The sequence below is a fragment of the Thermobia domestica genome, chromosome 12, assembly GCF_964235325.1.
Source record: "Thermobia domestica chromosome 12, izTheDome1.hap1.1, whole genome shotgun sequence".
Taxonomy (NCBI): domain Eukaryota; kingdom Metazoa; phylum Arthropoda; class Insecta; order Zygentoma; family Lepismatidae; genus Thermobia; species Thermobia domestica.
Window position 1 is genome coordinate 146,988,939 of NC_137465.1, and position 17,071 is coordinate 147,006,009.

At 36.9% G+C, this 17,071-nt stretch overlaps 1 long non-coding RNA gene across 1 annotated transcript in view; it reads right to left on the reverse strand.

The window, feature by feature from the left end:
- LOC145665798 (uncharacterized) overlaps positions 1 to 17,071 on the reverse strand; it is a 951,267-nt gene that overhangs the window by 910,791 nt on the left and 23,405 nt on the right. The gene's annotated exons all lie outside the window — the stretch shown is intronic.

Below are 17,071 nucleotides of genomic sequence, written 5' to 3' on the forward strand. Positions count from 1 at the left end.
CGAGAAATATTTCTCGATTCTTCCACTCTACCATATCTGGTTTCAATATGGATGAGTCAAGCATGACATACTTCCATGCGTTGCCGCTGAACTCCAAGACAATATGTCACATATAGAACTTACAATATAATTGAAGGGTCAAGCACGACACACGACGGCAGCACTTCTGACATTATTTATATTAGGTGGGCTCCAAAGAAATATGCTACATATAGAACTTAACAATGAAGGAGTCAAACATGACACTTCCACAGTCCGATGCCGAATGCCAAGAAATCTAATTCCTAATCCTAATCCTAAAACTAAAACTACAAAGATGATACAGCAGGCCAAAGGCGTTTACTGAAGATCTAGTATATATGAATTCAGCCTATTGCTCTTGATTGACTTAAATACAGGCAGTAGAAATAATTTTGAGCTCTAAAAGAAAACATACATTACATTTGATGAAATCGAAAATTTTTTACAAAAAGGTCCAGCACGAAAAGGTCTTATGGAAATTGGATTTCGGTGGAATTGCTTGAAACTGTGATAGATATCTTGTAGATATTGTAATCCTGAAAAGAAGTCTCAATGAGTACAACCAGCAATTAACTGACCATTTGGCCACTACAGGACCACTTTTTTTTAAAACAGCTGGGTAACAGTATTCTGGATTTCGGTGGAGTTGCTTGAAACCGTGATATGCTGTAGATATTGTGATCCTGAGAAAAGTCTCAATAGGCCCAACCACCGATCACTGACCGTTTGATCACTACAAGGCTACTCTTGTGATAACAGCAGAAGTTAACGGTATTCTTTTGTTTAAAACTGTAATATGTTGATGATATTGTGGTTCTGAGAAAAAGTCTCAATATTCATAACCATCCATCACTGACCGTTTGACCACTACAGAGCCACTTTTTTGAGAACAGCAGAAGGTAACGGTATTCTGGATTTAGGTGGAATTTCTTGAAACCGTGATATGTTGTAGATATAGTTATTCTGGGAAAAAGTCTCAATAGACACAACCACAAATCACTGGCCATTTGACCACTACGGGGTCATATTCTTTAAAACAACAGAAGGTAACGATATTCTGGGATTTTTCGTGGAATTGTATGAAATCTGAAAAGATTTAGATCTTCTTATCCTATCCCACAACCGGGAAAAGGGATGGGCAGAGTGGAGGCCAACACCATTCATGCATAGATAACTCGATGTTCATCTTGTGGGACAAAGCAAAGCCCTGGAAAACCCTCACAGGATGACCGGCCTGGACCGAACCTCCCCAATGCGAACAAATTCTCTACCAACTGTGCTTGGTAGCCACAAATTAACAATTTTTCTCAGGATCACGACGTTTACAATGCATCACAGTTTCATTCATTTTCACAGAAATTTTAAAAAATATGGTTATACCAGGCTGTTTTAAAAAATCTGAACCTGTAGTGGCCAAACGGTCAATAATTTATGGTTGTGCACATTAAGACTTTCTCTCGCTATGAGAAGATCTACTACATACCACAGTTTCACTTATATTCACCAAAATCTAGAACGTAGTTATACTTAGCTGTTTTCAAAAACGTGGCCTATAGTGACCAAACGGTTAATGATTTGTGGTTGTGCCCATCCAGACTTTCTCTCGATCACAATATCTACAACATATCACTGTTTCAGTCATTTTCACCGAAAACCCAACTAAATAACAGTATCATCGGCTGTCTTCAGAGAAGTGGCCTTGTAGTAGCCAAATGGTCAGTAATTGGTGGTTGTATCCAGTAAGACATTTTCTCAGGATCACAATATCTACAACATATCACGGTTTCAAGCAATTCCACCGAAATCCAATTTCCATAAGGATTGTGCGGAGTTCTTTATCTTGGATATATTTTTGTAACATGAAGTAAATTCACCCCAGGGGCCGCGGTGGCTCAGTGGTAGAGCGTTCACCTCTGGTGCTAGGGTTCTCGGGTTCAAACCCTGCTCCCACCAAGTGAACTTTGTGGTGGACAAACACCGTGTGCGTGGGTTTTCTCGGGGTTCTCCCATTTTCTTCATTCCACCATTTCATTCATTACTCATCATCACCGTCTCCTTTAGCCTAACCGGCATAACCGTGGGACGTAAAACTCAAAAATTTCATTTCATTTTTTTTCACCCCATATTCTTGATCGACTTTAAAAAACAAATGAATGAGAATTATATGTATATCACGTTTTATATATAATTAAACTTCTAAGTATATGTATGGGGATGGGGAAAGGGAAATTTAAGCATCAATTCTGGACTGATTTGAACCTCATACACTATTTTCTAATGAGCCCCGACGACTCCACTAAAATAATTTGAATTTCATGAAAGTTATCGCATAACAAACAAACACGTAAATACATGTTATGTTGAAGTGTGGCTGATAAAGTAATGCCATTGTCTCAATTACATGCAGTAGATACATATGAAAAACTTCTTTCTTTAATGTCTATTACTATTACTACTATCAGTTTCTTTTCCTCATTGAAACAAGGAAAAAATAATAGAAACAACGGTTGCATGGCGTTTGAAATATTGTAGGTAGCAATTACAGAAGTACTTATCGATGAGCGCATGCATTTTTTATCAATACGAAATGTTAAAATTGTCTTCCACTGTAGAAATAATTTTTAAAATATTAAATATAACCGAACTTGTTTTGTATAAAGTATTGAGAAATACGTTTAAAAGCAGTATGTGTGTCACAGTTAGGAGAAATCAGGCAATAGATACAATCTGCTCCTTATTAGTGTACAATTTTCATAAACATTACATAAATAAACAAATAAATTGTTTATTGCAGCATTAAAATATATGAACTGTATCAGATTGGCAATTGTCTCAGTTTTCTCAAAAAATACATATGAGAATCGACACTCAAAAGATATTTTATTCATCTCGATGTCATCGTTAGACAATATTATAGTTAATGTAAAGTTTGAGAGTTAATAATAATTTGAGGCTATAGTGATGACACGAAGTGCGAACGTGAAATAAAAGCAAGGATAGGAATGGCGAAAGAAGCCTTTAGGAGAAAGAAAATTTTGTGGAACCTGGAATAAAGAGTTATGAAAAAAACTTATAAAATTGTTTCTATGTACTATTGTGAGACATTACGCATTACGCAATGTCACATGGGTCACAAACATGAACATTACACAAAAAAGATGAAAAAGAACTGGAAGCTTTCGAAATGTGGGTGTGGAGGAGAATGGAAAGAATTAGCTGGGTCGAGCAGAAAACGAATGAAAGGGTATTATATATGGTGGGGGAGAAAAGAACAATTTTAGATACAAGGTGTTACAGGAAAGAAACCGGATTGTAGCTGTTTTACCAAAAATAATTAACATAATGCATATTGTTTTGTAAGGATAAACTACCATACCTCCCCTACCTAGAACAGTTAACTGGACTTACCCGGCCCAGCCATTCGCGTGATAAGCGGTAAAGAATGAACACATATGTGAGTGCGTTGGCAGAAAATGACGAGCGTAAAAGTACAAGAACAAAGAATAAACATCAAGTTTCTCGTGAAACTACGAAAATCTGCCACTAAAACATTTCAAATGTTGAAGGAAGTTTATGGTGAAGCCTGCATGTCAAGGACAAAAGTGTTCGAGTGGTAGTACAGAAGTGTTCGAAAGGTGTTTGGAGGGTACGGAGAGCTGTGAGTGCTCTCAAACGGGTCGGGTCAGCTCGGGTCGGGTCGGGTCAGGTCAGTCGGGTCAGCTCGGGTCGGGTTGTCGGGTCGGGTCAATCGGGTCAACTCGGGTCGGGTTGTCGGGTCGGGTTGTCGGGTCGGGTCAATTGGGTCAGCTCGGGTCGGGTTGTAGGGTCGGGTCAATAGGGTCAGCTCGGGTCGGGTTATCGGGTCGGGTCAGTCGGGTTATCGGGTCGGGTTGTCGGGTCGGGTCAGTCGGGTTGGACCCGAGAGATTGGATATGGACGACCAAGCCCAAGCAGGGCCGCTGTGGTTCAGTGGTAGAGAATTCATATCTGGTGCATGGTGTCCAGTAGCGTAGCTAGAGTTTTTTTTCAGGGGGGGCAATGAAGGGCTCAAGAGGATTTTGAGGGGGACATCTCCAATATATATATATATATATATATATATATATATATATATATATATATATATATATGTGTGTGTGTGTGTGTGTGTGTATGTGTGTGTGTGTATTCAAGGTGAATGTTTCCACCTTTATTGTTCATGATTTTACTCTTTGGAAAACAGTGAAAATATAAGAATTTAGTACCTCAAACAACTAGGATTCATTAATGCAATTGATTTCTAATATAAGTAAATAGTTATTTAATCATGGCGTTTAAAATATGTGTAGCTGATGGAAACAAATACACTTTTACAGGTAAAGAAAATAACTTATAGGTTCATGCCTCTACTTGAAGAGGATCTTTCTATTCGTGTGGGCAGCAGCAAACATATCCACAACTTGTTAAAGATCTAACGATTTAGCAATATTCTTCTCAATATAAAGTAACACTAAGTTTTTCAACCTATCATGAGTCATTGACTTGCGTATACAAGTCTTTAATCTTTTCAAAGAAGAGAATGACCTTTCACATGTAGCACTAGAAACTGATATAATCACAGAGATGATACCTAGCTTGTAGGTTTCTAGGAATGCGTTTTTGTAGACACAAAGATGATCAACGAAATTCGTTAAGGAATCAGCTTTCGTTTTCTTCTCGTCTTCATACAACTTAATAGTTAGAGCAACCCACATTATGCTTTATTTCTTGTTTAATTATGTTTTTTTTTTTAAATTATGCTTTATTGTTAATTTCAATGATTATTTTACATTAATCGTGTATAATGTATATTTATTATACATCAAATATTCTAAATATCTTGATCTATTTATTGATATTTTTTTGCAACTAGTTTCTCTCATATTTAATGAACTTTCTACTTAATTCATTTTAAAGAGATGTGCTTTGCTCGAATAAATTTTTTCTATAATTTGTGTGCGCCTTACAGGTACATATATACAGAAAGGGAAAGTAAAATATGCCACCGAAGTACAGAAAGTGCTTAAGTTCAAAAAGTAAACATAACAATACAGTGATGACGCCAGAGGGGGGCAAGGGGGGCGAGCGCCCCCCTAGTAGCTATTTCTGCCCCCCTGACTGCCGCCTAGACTGCCCCCCCAGACTCGTACAATCTTTAAACATTCTTCATGTAGTATTATATATCAGTATCATAACCAATCTCATTGACAAATTGTAGTCTACTTTCCATGAATTTACTATGTGGCAGATTAATCCTCAAGCTTTCTTCTTTGAGCGTCTGGGTATGCACGCATATTTCTGTTTTCTAATTTAGCCCCTTTTGAGGTAAATTTTAGTTATACTTCTTTCTTATGATTTTTAATAATTGTGCCTAGCGAACAATAGTAGATTTGGTCGACTTGTTTTCTTCTCATTGGATCAACTTCGATTGGAAACAAAAGAAAGGTTAAACCAGTTACGTAACTTGTTTGTATTTGTCCAGGTTTGAAGTTTTCAGTTTCATATTTTGTTTTATTTAAAACTTCTTTTTTCTGAAACATTATTCTCGGCTTCCAATATTCAGAGGATGTGCTTATAACAGCTTAGTTTGCAACTACTAGGGCTTAATTTTTTGAAGGAGATAAAAAGAGTTGTTTTCCCTTTCTGCAAATGATAATAATAAAATTATGGAATGAAATTGATTCCCAATAAAATGTATTGTCAGAGTGCTGATCTTTAGTTAGTAATTGGTTTATACTAGTGCTCCTTTACTTATTTTGTTTCAAAGTACTGACGTGACGTCTACCATATTGACTAGGAATTGCTGAAAAATTCGTAGCCCAATCCAGAAGGAGTGCACGTGGATTGGTGAAGTTTTACTTCTTCTTCTCTTCCCCCGAGAGTCAATATACTACCTTGTACAGTGCTCCAGCTTTTGCAGAAAAGTTAAAAAAAATCTAGATTTCCTCGCACCACTGTTCGTAGCACTACCCCTATCAGATCTAAAATGGCATCTTTCAAGTGTTATTTAAGTTTGGGAAATAAGTACACGTAATAGTTAGACGGAGCTAAATCTGCGGAATAAGAATGATGATCTAGAAATTGAAATCCTAGATTATGCAATGTCAGTTATGTTCGCAGGGGCTTGATGGACAGGTGTATTCTCCTGAAGGAACAGAATTCCTTTCTTTTCATTTTCCGCAGCGTTGAACTTTGAATTTTTCTTTCAGTTTTGTAAGTAATGTAGAGATTCTGGATTAAATATCTGACCATTGAGGTGGTAGTCTACCACTCCATACTTATACCAGAAGAATGTTCCAAACAGTTTCTCAACCTACTTCTGTGTCTTGAACTTCTTGGGGCGATGGAGAAATGAGTGCTACTACTCCATTGACTGTTGTTCCGATTCAGGATCATAGTGGTACAACCATATTTCATCTATGGTTACTATTCGTCAGCGAAATTGATCAGCATTACGGTCAAATTGGAAGAATACTTCTCTTAATGCCGTTACCCTTTTATTCTCCTGACATATACTTTGGGAACCCATTATGCCGAGAACTTGCGCATACCCAAGCCATTCTGAATTATGCTACCGACGAGTTCCGAAGAAATGCCCAGAATCCCTGACACAAGTTTTGCTGAGAAGGTAAAAGCTGAGAAAGCGGGGTGCAGACCTCAGACTATAATAAATATAAATAGCTTAAATTATTTTTGTCACACAAAAACTGGGGTGGCCTAGACCCTCCGGCCCCGGGCTATATCCACCACTGGCTGAAATGCTGCAATTTTCAAGAATAATGTCACAAATTGCATCCATGATTCCAGGAAGAGTCATTGCTTTTAATCATCCTGGATGAAAAGCATAATTTGTTGAGAAATTGTTACGTTTATACTAAGCCAATTACTTCTTCAACACTATATATAACGGAGGAGAGTCCCGTGGTGTTTCACTGATTTCCTAATTAATTTACTTCGGTGACTTTCCTTGGTGGAACAAAAATGTTATAACAGTAAGGATCTGGATGTTCGTGAAATTATCTGTTTGGGCACACACAATCACTTCAGAGGCCTGAGAAACAATAAGAATTTCATTATTAATATGAAAATTTATATTTGTACATACAGAGATATGTTTTTCTAAACTACGGTTTCATTTTTCTACCTAGTACCTACACTCCTTCTGGATTGGACTACGACATTTTCAGCAGCTCCTCGTAAATTCTCTCTCTGGCTCTCTCTCTCTCTCTCTCTCTCTCTCTATATATATATATATATATATATATATATATATATATATATATATAGAGAGAGAGAGAGAGAGAGAGAGAGAGAGAGAGAGAGATACGTAGCATATAGACGAATGTGTTACTTGTAGCATACGCGAAAGTAATTCAATTTATGTTTAGGCTTCAAAAGTTTCATTGAAAAATATTTCATGTGCAGACGTTACTTATTTGTTAGTTACAAATTTTATTTGAAATAAGTTTAATTTATAATCATATAGATCTAACATAAAAACAGCAACGAAATACACAATGTAATGTAAAATAAGTCAAACGTAATAAGTATGTCATTTTTGGTATGGCAAATAGCCGCCCCCCGAAAATGTATCTACCCCTCCTTTGCCCTCCTAAGAACTTAAAGCTGGCGTCGTCACTGTAACAATATAGTATGGAGTTTTTGCATACTATTCATGGTTGGCGGAAAAATTTCTTCTTTTACTTTCTTTTCTCCACATCAAAGGATTGCACCGGAAAGTTTACAGAAATGAAAATAAGCTCTTCATTGTTGCATTGTTATGTTCTCAATGATTTTGCATTGTAAATATTGGCTTTAAAAAATAGAATTTTCCAAGAATTGTGCTATATATTTTAAATTATGCTTTATGCTTTATTTTCTAAAATTATGCTTTTAAAACTAGTTTCCCAATGTGAGTGCATTTTGGCGTTCACCCAGTGTCGTGAGCATAGTGCTCTCAAACGGGTCGGGTCGGGTCAACTCGGGTCGGGTTGTCGGGTCGGGTCAGTTCGGGTCGGGTTGTCGGGTCAGGCTACTCGGGTCGGGTCAGTCGGGTCAGCTCGGGTCGGGTCAATCGGGTCAGCTCGGGTCGGGTTGTCGGGTCGTGTCAATCGGGTCAGCTCGGGTCGGGTTGTCGGGTCGGGTCAACCGGGTCAGCTCGGGTCGGGTTATCGGGTCAGGTCAATCAGATCGGATCACGGTTCGGGTCAGTCGGGTCGGGTCAGTCAATTCGGGTCGCGGGTCGGGTCGGGTCGGTCTTTAACCCGACCCGACCCGACCCGTTGAGGGCACTGAATTGATGAACGAACAGGCCGCCAGCGTTCTTCTGTAACTGAATGAAGTATCGAAAATGTTCGTCATGTTGTGAGAAATGACGGCAGATTAAGTGTTAGAGCAATTGCTGAGGCTGTAAACTTGGACAGAGAATCAGAAAGACGCATCTTAACGGAAAAAATTGCAATTACCAAAAATTTGTGCAGTGCACCCGCTTACAAGGCCCTATCCGTGCAGCAATTTTTGCTCGATAAAACATTGTAGTATTACACACCTGCGTACTCGCCTAATTTGGCACCTTGTGATTTGTTTTTGTTTCCGAAAATAAAATCTGAAGAGAAAGGAACACATTTTACATTCGTTAATGAGGTTAGAAGAAAATAGAAAACGTACTGAAGTCCCTTATAGAACATGACTTCCAGGAATGTCACATACAACGGCAGCAGCGAGTGAAGAAGTGTTGAAGCAGAGGGGAAATACTTTGAAGGTGACACCACCGACAGGAACGAGTAATGTAAGTACTCTGAGTTATTACTTTAGAGTTATTACTTTAGAGTTATTACTTTAGAGTACTCTGAGTTATTTCTTTTGTGTCGCACCTCGTATTATTAAGACGAGGAAGAGCAACTTGTTGGGGCATTGACTAAGAAGCAACTGTATCATGAGGGACGTGCTAGAGGATATAGTGGGAGGAAAGAGAGGGAGAGGGTGAAGAAGACTACAATTAATGGACGATATCAAAACAGAGAAATCGTACGTGAAGACGAAGAGATTAGCGGAAGACCGGTGAAGCTATATACTGCCGCATTGTTGGTGATATAATGAAATGCTTGAATAGTGTATATTTCATTATCAGTGTCATCTTAATACAGTGTTGAATTCAGGCATGTTCAAGGGGGCTGAGCTCCCCCTAGAATATATATGCGCCCCCTAGGATATCTATAATTTTGTTTTGTTCTGTTTATTTTTTCGGAAATAAAAAGTCTTAAAAGCAAAGATTTTTTTTTAAAAAAAAAGAAAATTAGTTTCTTCTTTTGTCCAACCTAATTGTTCTAATTAACGAACCGTGTTTTGGTATAAAGTAGAAATTAAATAAGAACCTAGAAATTAGATACAAACCCACACAAGTGCTTTACAACGTTACTTAGGGAAAAATGGCAATATGTTGGTTGTTGCCACCAACCAGAAAATAACAAGTCGCGAGTTTTGTTGCGACAGATTCCTGCTGCTCTATTGCAATCTAGGACAGAGCCCCCTTCCCTTTTCAAATTTTTATTGCCTCTCTTGTACAAAAGTCTGGATTCAACGTTGTCTTAATAGGTTGTGGTTATAGCACATCATCAATTTTAAGTTTACAAAAAAAAAAAAAAAAAAAAAGTTTTTTCGATTTTCTCTTGGGAATTTCAATTTGAGGCCTACTTTTCATTTCAGAAATTACTGGCGGTCTATTTACCTGTTCAGTAGCCCGCTTAAGGTTCTCATAAAATAATGACAATGATCGATATAGACAGTATGACATAGATCACCATGACACAAGTAAACTGTAGACTAAAAAGTAACCTTTTAGTAACCGTACAAAGATAATAATAATAATAATAATAATAATAATAATAATAATAATAATAATAATAATAATAATAATAATAATAATAATAATAATAATAATAATAATAATAAAGTTAACTCGTTTCGAGCCCTGCAATTACTAAGGGATATTTTGGGGGTAGGGTTTATTCGTGGAGTACGACTTTATTACAAGCATTCTGAGAATTTGTGCTAGAGTTTATTCTCTGGTAGGTCTTATTTTCAGGGAAACACGGAATACTCGAATCAATATTTCTTAAAGTATGTATTGAAAGAATAAGACTGTGTGTCTCGAATCGCTGAATGTGAAGAGAGAAAGTCAATCCAACCTGATGAGAAAAAGTTGTCGAGACACAATGTGTGTGTGCAGAATTCAATGTAGGAAAGAAAAAGGACAAGGATATGACTTTTAAAAAAAGAAACTACCGCGGAGCAAGTAAACAGGAAAGAAATGGAAAAATGAACTATACTCTCCATATAAATTAAAGATAACATTGAAGAAGTTTACCGCATGAGTGACGAGCAAGTCTAATTGCATGTAGGCGTTGTAATCAAAGTGATAAGTGCATATGTATCTTAGGTGGGAGGGAAAGACAAATTGAAGCATCAATTTTGCACTTAAGAATAAAGAAATGCAGAACAAGCAGCAGCGGAAAAAAGAACGGACATAGGAATAAACTTAAATTTACACACGGCAAACCAAAACGAAGAAATCAGGATACACTGATTTGAATAAGAAAGCATTAATCAAGAGTGCAAGAATAGTAGTTTTAGTATTCAAGATCTTTAGATCTAGCAATAACATTCTACGAGGGTTAGAAATTTAATGGTGGCAATACTGTTGTAGATACAAAAGGAAAGGAAACAAATAATTCTCACGCCTAGTAGCCTTACATATTAGTCGATGCCTTACCTACGTCTCCTAAATAGATTCCCCTTCTGACGCAAAGCTAGGTGTTGTAAAGGAAAGACGATATTAGGTTGTGAGGTGGTGGTGTAAACAGTTTTGTTGTCTACACAGCAAACAAGAACAATGAAATTGGTTCAAATTGATTGTCCCCGCGAGACTGTACAGCAAGATATTGCCATGGTCTTCGTTAGGCGTGCAGGGACACGGCATTACCCCTAAGAACTGTGGCGAGGTAAGTAAAGGCTTTCAAAAAAAGATCGTGAACGCACAGGAAACAAGATTCGGTCAGGTCATCCTACTGTCAATGAAGAGGCAGTGCAGATTGTTAGCGTGCTACTGCAGCTAGATCGACGTCACACAATACGTGAGATATCAGTTTAGACATGCTTATCTCATACGACTGTGATGCATATTCTGAAGAAACGCCTAGACATGAGGAAAATTGCATCGCTATAAGATCCCCGCGGTGGCTCAGTGGTAGAGCGTTCGCCTCTGGTGCTTGGGGTCCCGGGTTCGATTCCAGCCCCCGACAAGTGAACTTTCTGGTGGATAAACACCGGGTGCGTGGGTTTCCTCGGGGTTCTCCTGTTTTCTCTCACTTTCTTCATTCCACCATTTCATTCATTACTCATCATCACTCCTTTAGCCTAACCGGCATAATCGTGGGACGTAAAACTAAAAGATTTCATTTCCCATCATGAACAATGAAGAAAAGGGAAAAAACACACACACTTTGAAAGGCCTAAACATTAAAAATACAATCTCGTTGTGCCTGTTTTGTTTTTTTAAATAATAATATTAATATATATTAGTGAAAGATATAGGAAACACACCCGCAGATGAGGGGGCCGCGGTGGCTCAGTGGTAGAGCGTTCACCTCTGGTGCATGGGGTCCCAGGTTCAAACCCTGCTCCCGCCAAGTGAACTTTGTGGTGGACAAACACCGTGTGCGTGGGTTTTCTCGGGGTTCTCCCGTTTCCTCCCACTTTCTTCATTCCACCATTTCATTCGTTTCTCATAATCACCGTCTCCTTTAGCCTAACCGGCATAACCGTGGGACGTAAAACTCAACGATTTCATTTCAAACTCAACACCCGCAGATGAAAGATGTAATCCTTTCTGTGGAATTAAATATCGAGTTTCAATCTCAATATTTCTATATCAGTTTGCAATTCCAGTGCAACTAGCTCTTTTATCTTTATTTCTTGATTTTCCTTCAACATCTGTTAAAAAAAATAAAAAAAAAACTATTTCCATTTTCAATGATACGGAACTTGTTTGTTACAAAGACAAGACTAGTTTTCATATCAAAACTGTGGTAACTAATTAAATGGAACAGGTGTCCGCTACTGTTTGAGAATTGAGTTCTTGTATTTGACAACAATCAAGCCACTCATGCTGGGATTAGTTTTAGCACTGTCCATCTGACTTTAAACTATGTGACCTAAAAGTAATTTATGAATGTAGTATTCAAATAGAAGTCAGCTTAGTAAATTTAATTACCATCTGTTTCTAAAAGGAAATATTTCTTTTAAATAATGTAGTTATAACAGATTTTGCCGCCCCCTGCACATGCACGAATTGCACATACGGTAGAGAATGTATGTATGAATCCATATGAAAACTTAAGAACGGAGAAAGAACAGGAAAAAAAATCTCGCAAGGCATCGAAGCAAGGCGAAACACACATCAATAAATAAAATTCAAGAGAGAACAAATATAATAAAGTGAAAGAATGTAGATATGTGTTAAAGAAGTACTAAAAGTGGAAAATTAGAAATAAAGTGAAGATAAACAGTTAAATGAAGGAATGATTTGAGATATCTCAACATTAGACGTTTATAAAGTATGAAACAAACTGAAAAACGGGAAATCAACTGGATCAGATAAGAGTTCATTGGAAGCATGCAAGACCGTCAGTGAAGGTGTTCAATCGTTGTGAAACTAAATGTTTGATTGGTTCGACTTTAATAGGGATGGCCAATTCCGGAATTTTTACTTCCCGGCATCCGGAAATTAAAAATGGAAAAACTCCAAATTTCGAAAAAATCCGGAATTTAAAAATTCCGAATGTCCGTATTATTATTATTATTATTATTATTATTATTATTATTATTATTATTATTATTATTATTATAATCAGTGTATTTTACTTTATATGTTAAACTTAGAAATATTTACTTTCAACCTGTAATAGCAGCTGTATAGTGTCTTTTTGAACTTTTTTTCTTTCAATATTTTGTAAACTGTTTCAACTACATGGTAAACAATCTATTTTTGTACTTTATACTGTACACTTATTCTATATGGCATAACTTCTCTATATGCATGTTAATTATACTTATCTTTTACTATTGTAATTTTTGTATTTCTCAGTTTGTAACAGATACTGCGTTTTTTATGCTATTTTTTCTGAATTAATATTTTATTCATTTCACCTGTTTTTGTATGATCAATTGTATGTTGTTAATTCTATTTGCATGCGCCCTATGCTTGTAAAAACACTTTTTTTTTTCTTTGGGGCACTTGTGGCTGTAATGCTGTTTGCTTCCAATAAACATATTTCAATTATTATTATTATTATTATTATTATTATTATTATTATTATTATTATTATTATTATTATTATTATTATTATTATTATTATTATTACCATCTTAGTAGCTTTTGGCGAGTTGGCGCGTGCTTGGCTTTTGGCTTTCTACGTTTGCACTTGAAACGCATGCTTTCATACAATCTGGCTTTTGTTGTACTTGCAAACGATGCTTTAGACCTTTAGCAGAGCGTCAAAGCATCACTGGCCGGGCCGTTCATTGGCTATTGATTTGACTTGTAAAACGCTTGCGTCAAGCATGAATAGGACACTGAGTGCAAGGTTGCTCCATGTAACTTCGTTATTGGAATTCAGCTTGCGGCAAGCTTGCACGTTTTCCAATCAAGCTGTATGCAAGCTTGGCCGACTTGCAATTCAAGCTTACAGGAAGCAGTTTGCAAGTTGTTTCTGCTACTAGGATATTATTATTATCATCCAAATGCACAGTCTGTGTTTTATGTTAATATTGGAAAGAATTTTCTAAAACTACTCGTACAACAATATAAAACAAACAGTGAAAATTTTTGGTAATGACTTTTCTTTCTCCAGTTATGCTATAATATGTTTGAAATTTTTTTCTGTTTGGTTTACAATTACCTAAGACGGACAATCAAATGGATACGCATGGTATGATTCTAATAAAAGTCAGACCAGCATTCCTTTAGACCAGGCTAAACAAACTACTTAATTTTTGAAGTAAATATTGCAATGAATTACTGGAAGATTGTTTGCCATCACTTCGTTGTTAAATTACTATTACTTGTAACACAATGAATGCATACAGTTAATAATTTGCTTATTCTTCATATCAATCAGTCATACAAACATACCTATATTAGAGTATATGTGTCGTGTATGTATGCGCAGATCCAGGATTTTGTCATTGGCCTGTCTATATGCAGTTGACCATTGTAAAACACAATGAATTGTCATAAGTATCGTTAATTAAGTATAAATTTGTATCTTAAAGGAGTACCCATATTAAGTTCCCTTTCTCTTAGGTCGGTTTCCACAATCTATATATATGGCCTAAGAAAGTTGGATCCATTCAAAATTAAAGGTAGGCCTATTAAGAGGAAAAACTTGAATATCAATGTTTGAGACAGAGCAATGGAAATAAATAGAAATGAAATGAAATCTTTCAGTTTAGCGTCTCACAATTATGTCCTTTAGGCTAAGGGAGACGAATTATTAATGGAAGTGTATGATGATGGAAGAGTTGATGGAAAGAGAATTTGCGAAGAAAGGGGAGCACCCAGAAAAAAGCAATAGACAAGATGTTGTCCACCACAAGCATACTGGATCGAGAATCGAACCAGGGACCCAACGCACCAGAAGTAAGCGCTCTACCAGTGAGCCACGGTGCCCCTTGCAAATCAACAGATTCAATAATTATTATACCGTATATAGTATGTTAGAAATTCGTTGACCAAATTCCGAGAGCTAACTTCTTGTACTAAATTAAAGAAAAATAGTTCTAATTAGCATACATCTAAAAACGTCTCCTTTCAGAGTTATAAACCGTTGAAAATGCGAAACATCACGTTTTAAAACATCCTGGTTTGAAAACTATGGGATGTATCGCAAGCGATTCAAGGAATTGCAGAGGAACTAAAATGTACTATATCTAAATATTCATGTTTTATAATCCTCTGGTACCGGCAAAACGAATATCAGTTATTAGTTAAAAGCTTATTCCCATACCCCAACTTCCTTCATTTCGGCGGCACCGAAAGGTAGTAAAATATGAATTTTCAGCTAGAGTGGACATTAGTTCCTGTGTAGTTCCTTGAACCACTTGCGATAATGTTCCATAGTTTTCAAGTCAGGATGTTTTAAAACGTGGTTTCGCATTTTCGGCGGTTTATAACTCTTAAAGGAAGTGTTTCCGATCTATGCTTATTTAACTTTCCTTTTTCGTCTGATATAAGGAACCACCTCTTGGAGTCTATCAAATTTTTAAACACACTGTATAGACCAGTGATTTCCAACCTTTTTCGACTGCTTTACTGAACGTGCACGACATGGCGGCACTCTCTTAACATTTCCATTAATAATAATATAAAATACTAGCAGAATACCCGTTCCTCGCACGGGGAGAATAGTATCATTTTGGACATAATAGGTTGAATTTGGACTTAAACTGCACCGGAAGTGCCACTGTTCGTCTCAATGACCCCCAAAAACTATGGATTTGACACTAATATCAGTCATTTTCGATCATTTTTAAATATTTCTCTCCTCTAAGTTGCACCGTCAAAGTGAAATGATGAAAACAATATTCCAGGCCTGAACCTCATGTATGTTGAAAATTTGATCCAGAACGGTCGGGTAGTTCAAGACTTATTAAGGCACAAACGTAGTTACTTTCATTTTTATTTTATCTCCCCCTCCCCTCCCCTAATTTGCACTGTCAAAATGAAATGATAAAAACCATCCCAGGCTCGAACCTCATCTACGTGACAAATTTGATCGGGATTGGTCTCCTGGTTCAAGAGTTATTAAATTTTATTTTTTTATAAATTCCCCCTCCCCTACGTTCTACCGCTAAAGTGAAATGAGAAAAAAACATTCTAGGGCAGAACCTCATCTATTTCAAAATTTGATTAAGATTGGTCGGGTGGTTCAAGAGATAAGTAGTCACAAACACAGTGACAGCATTTTTATATATGTAGGTAAGTTTAAACCTATCTTTCTGTTAAGCAGTGACACTATTAAGTCTTTAGCATTGCTGGTGCCACTAAATGTATTAACTTGTATAGGTTTCCAAACTGATTCTAACTAATTTTTAAATGCTTCATGATTTTTAAAATCCAAAATTTCACGACACTTTCTATGAGATTGTGTGATTCATCGGTTGGGAACCACTAGTATAACCTAATACATAAACACCAAATAAAATCAGCCCTTCCATCATCATGTGTGCGTTTAGTGCATGTAGCCATGAGTTCGATTCTCGGTGAGACAGCACAAAAACATTAATTTCACAAAAATTCACTTTTATTAATCATGTGTCTCCTTTATCTCAAATGCCATAATGGTGGAATGTTAAACTTATTATTATTATTATTATTATTATTATTATTATTATTATTATTATTATTATTATTATTACCAAAAGACAAACATAAATGCTTAACATTGGTTGGACATCTAAATTCTTGTATTGAAGTACAAAACTCGTAAGTTCCAGGTAGGTAAACAATAAAACGCTCGAGCTTCCTCGTAGCTAAGCGGTTAGCATACGCGCCTTTGGCGTGGGAAACCCGGGTTCGATTCCCGGCGGGAGCTCATGTGGTTCGGATTCCACATTAATCAGTAGGTCCACGTCTCATATAGCCTTGCTGCTGAACGGGACGCTAAACTAAAATCAACTCAACTCAATAAAACGCTCACACCTGCGCATAGTTAAATCCCTATGCCAGCATCAAATGTTGGTGAGGCGGGAAATATGAAATTGATGTTGGGGGTATACTGTATCTTAAAAACCATTATTTTGAATATTTTACCAAGTCAGGACAGAATTTTGGGGTACCTTGCTGCCTTTAGCCCCCAATATTCCATAAACCTTCTCGCTGGTCAGTAGCTAGCGCGTGCGTCTTTGGTGCATGAGATCCCAGGTTCGATTCCCGCTCGTAGAGGTTTGATATTTGAACGCATTATGGAGGTTC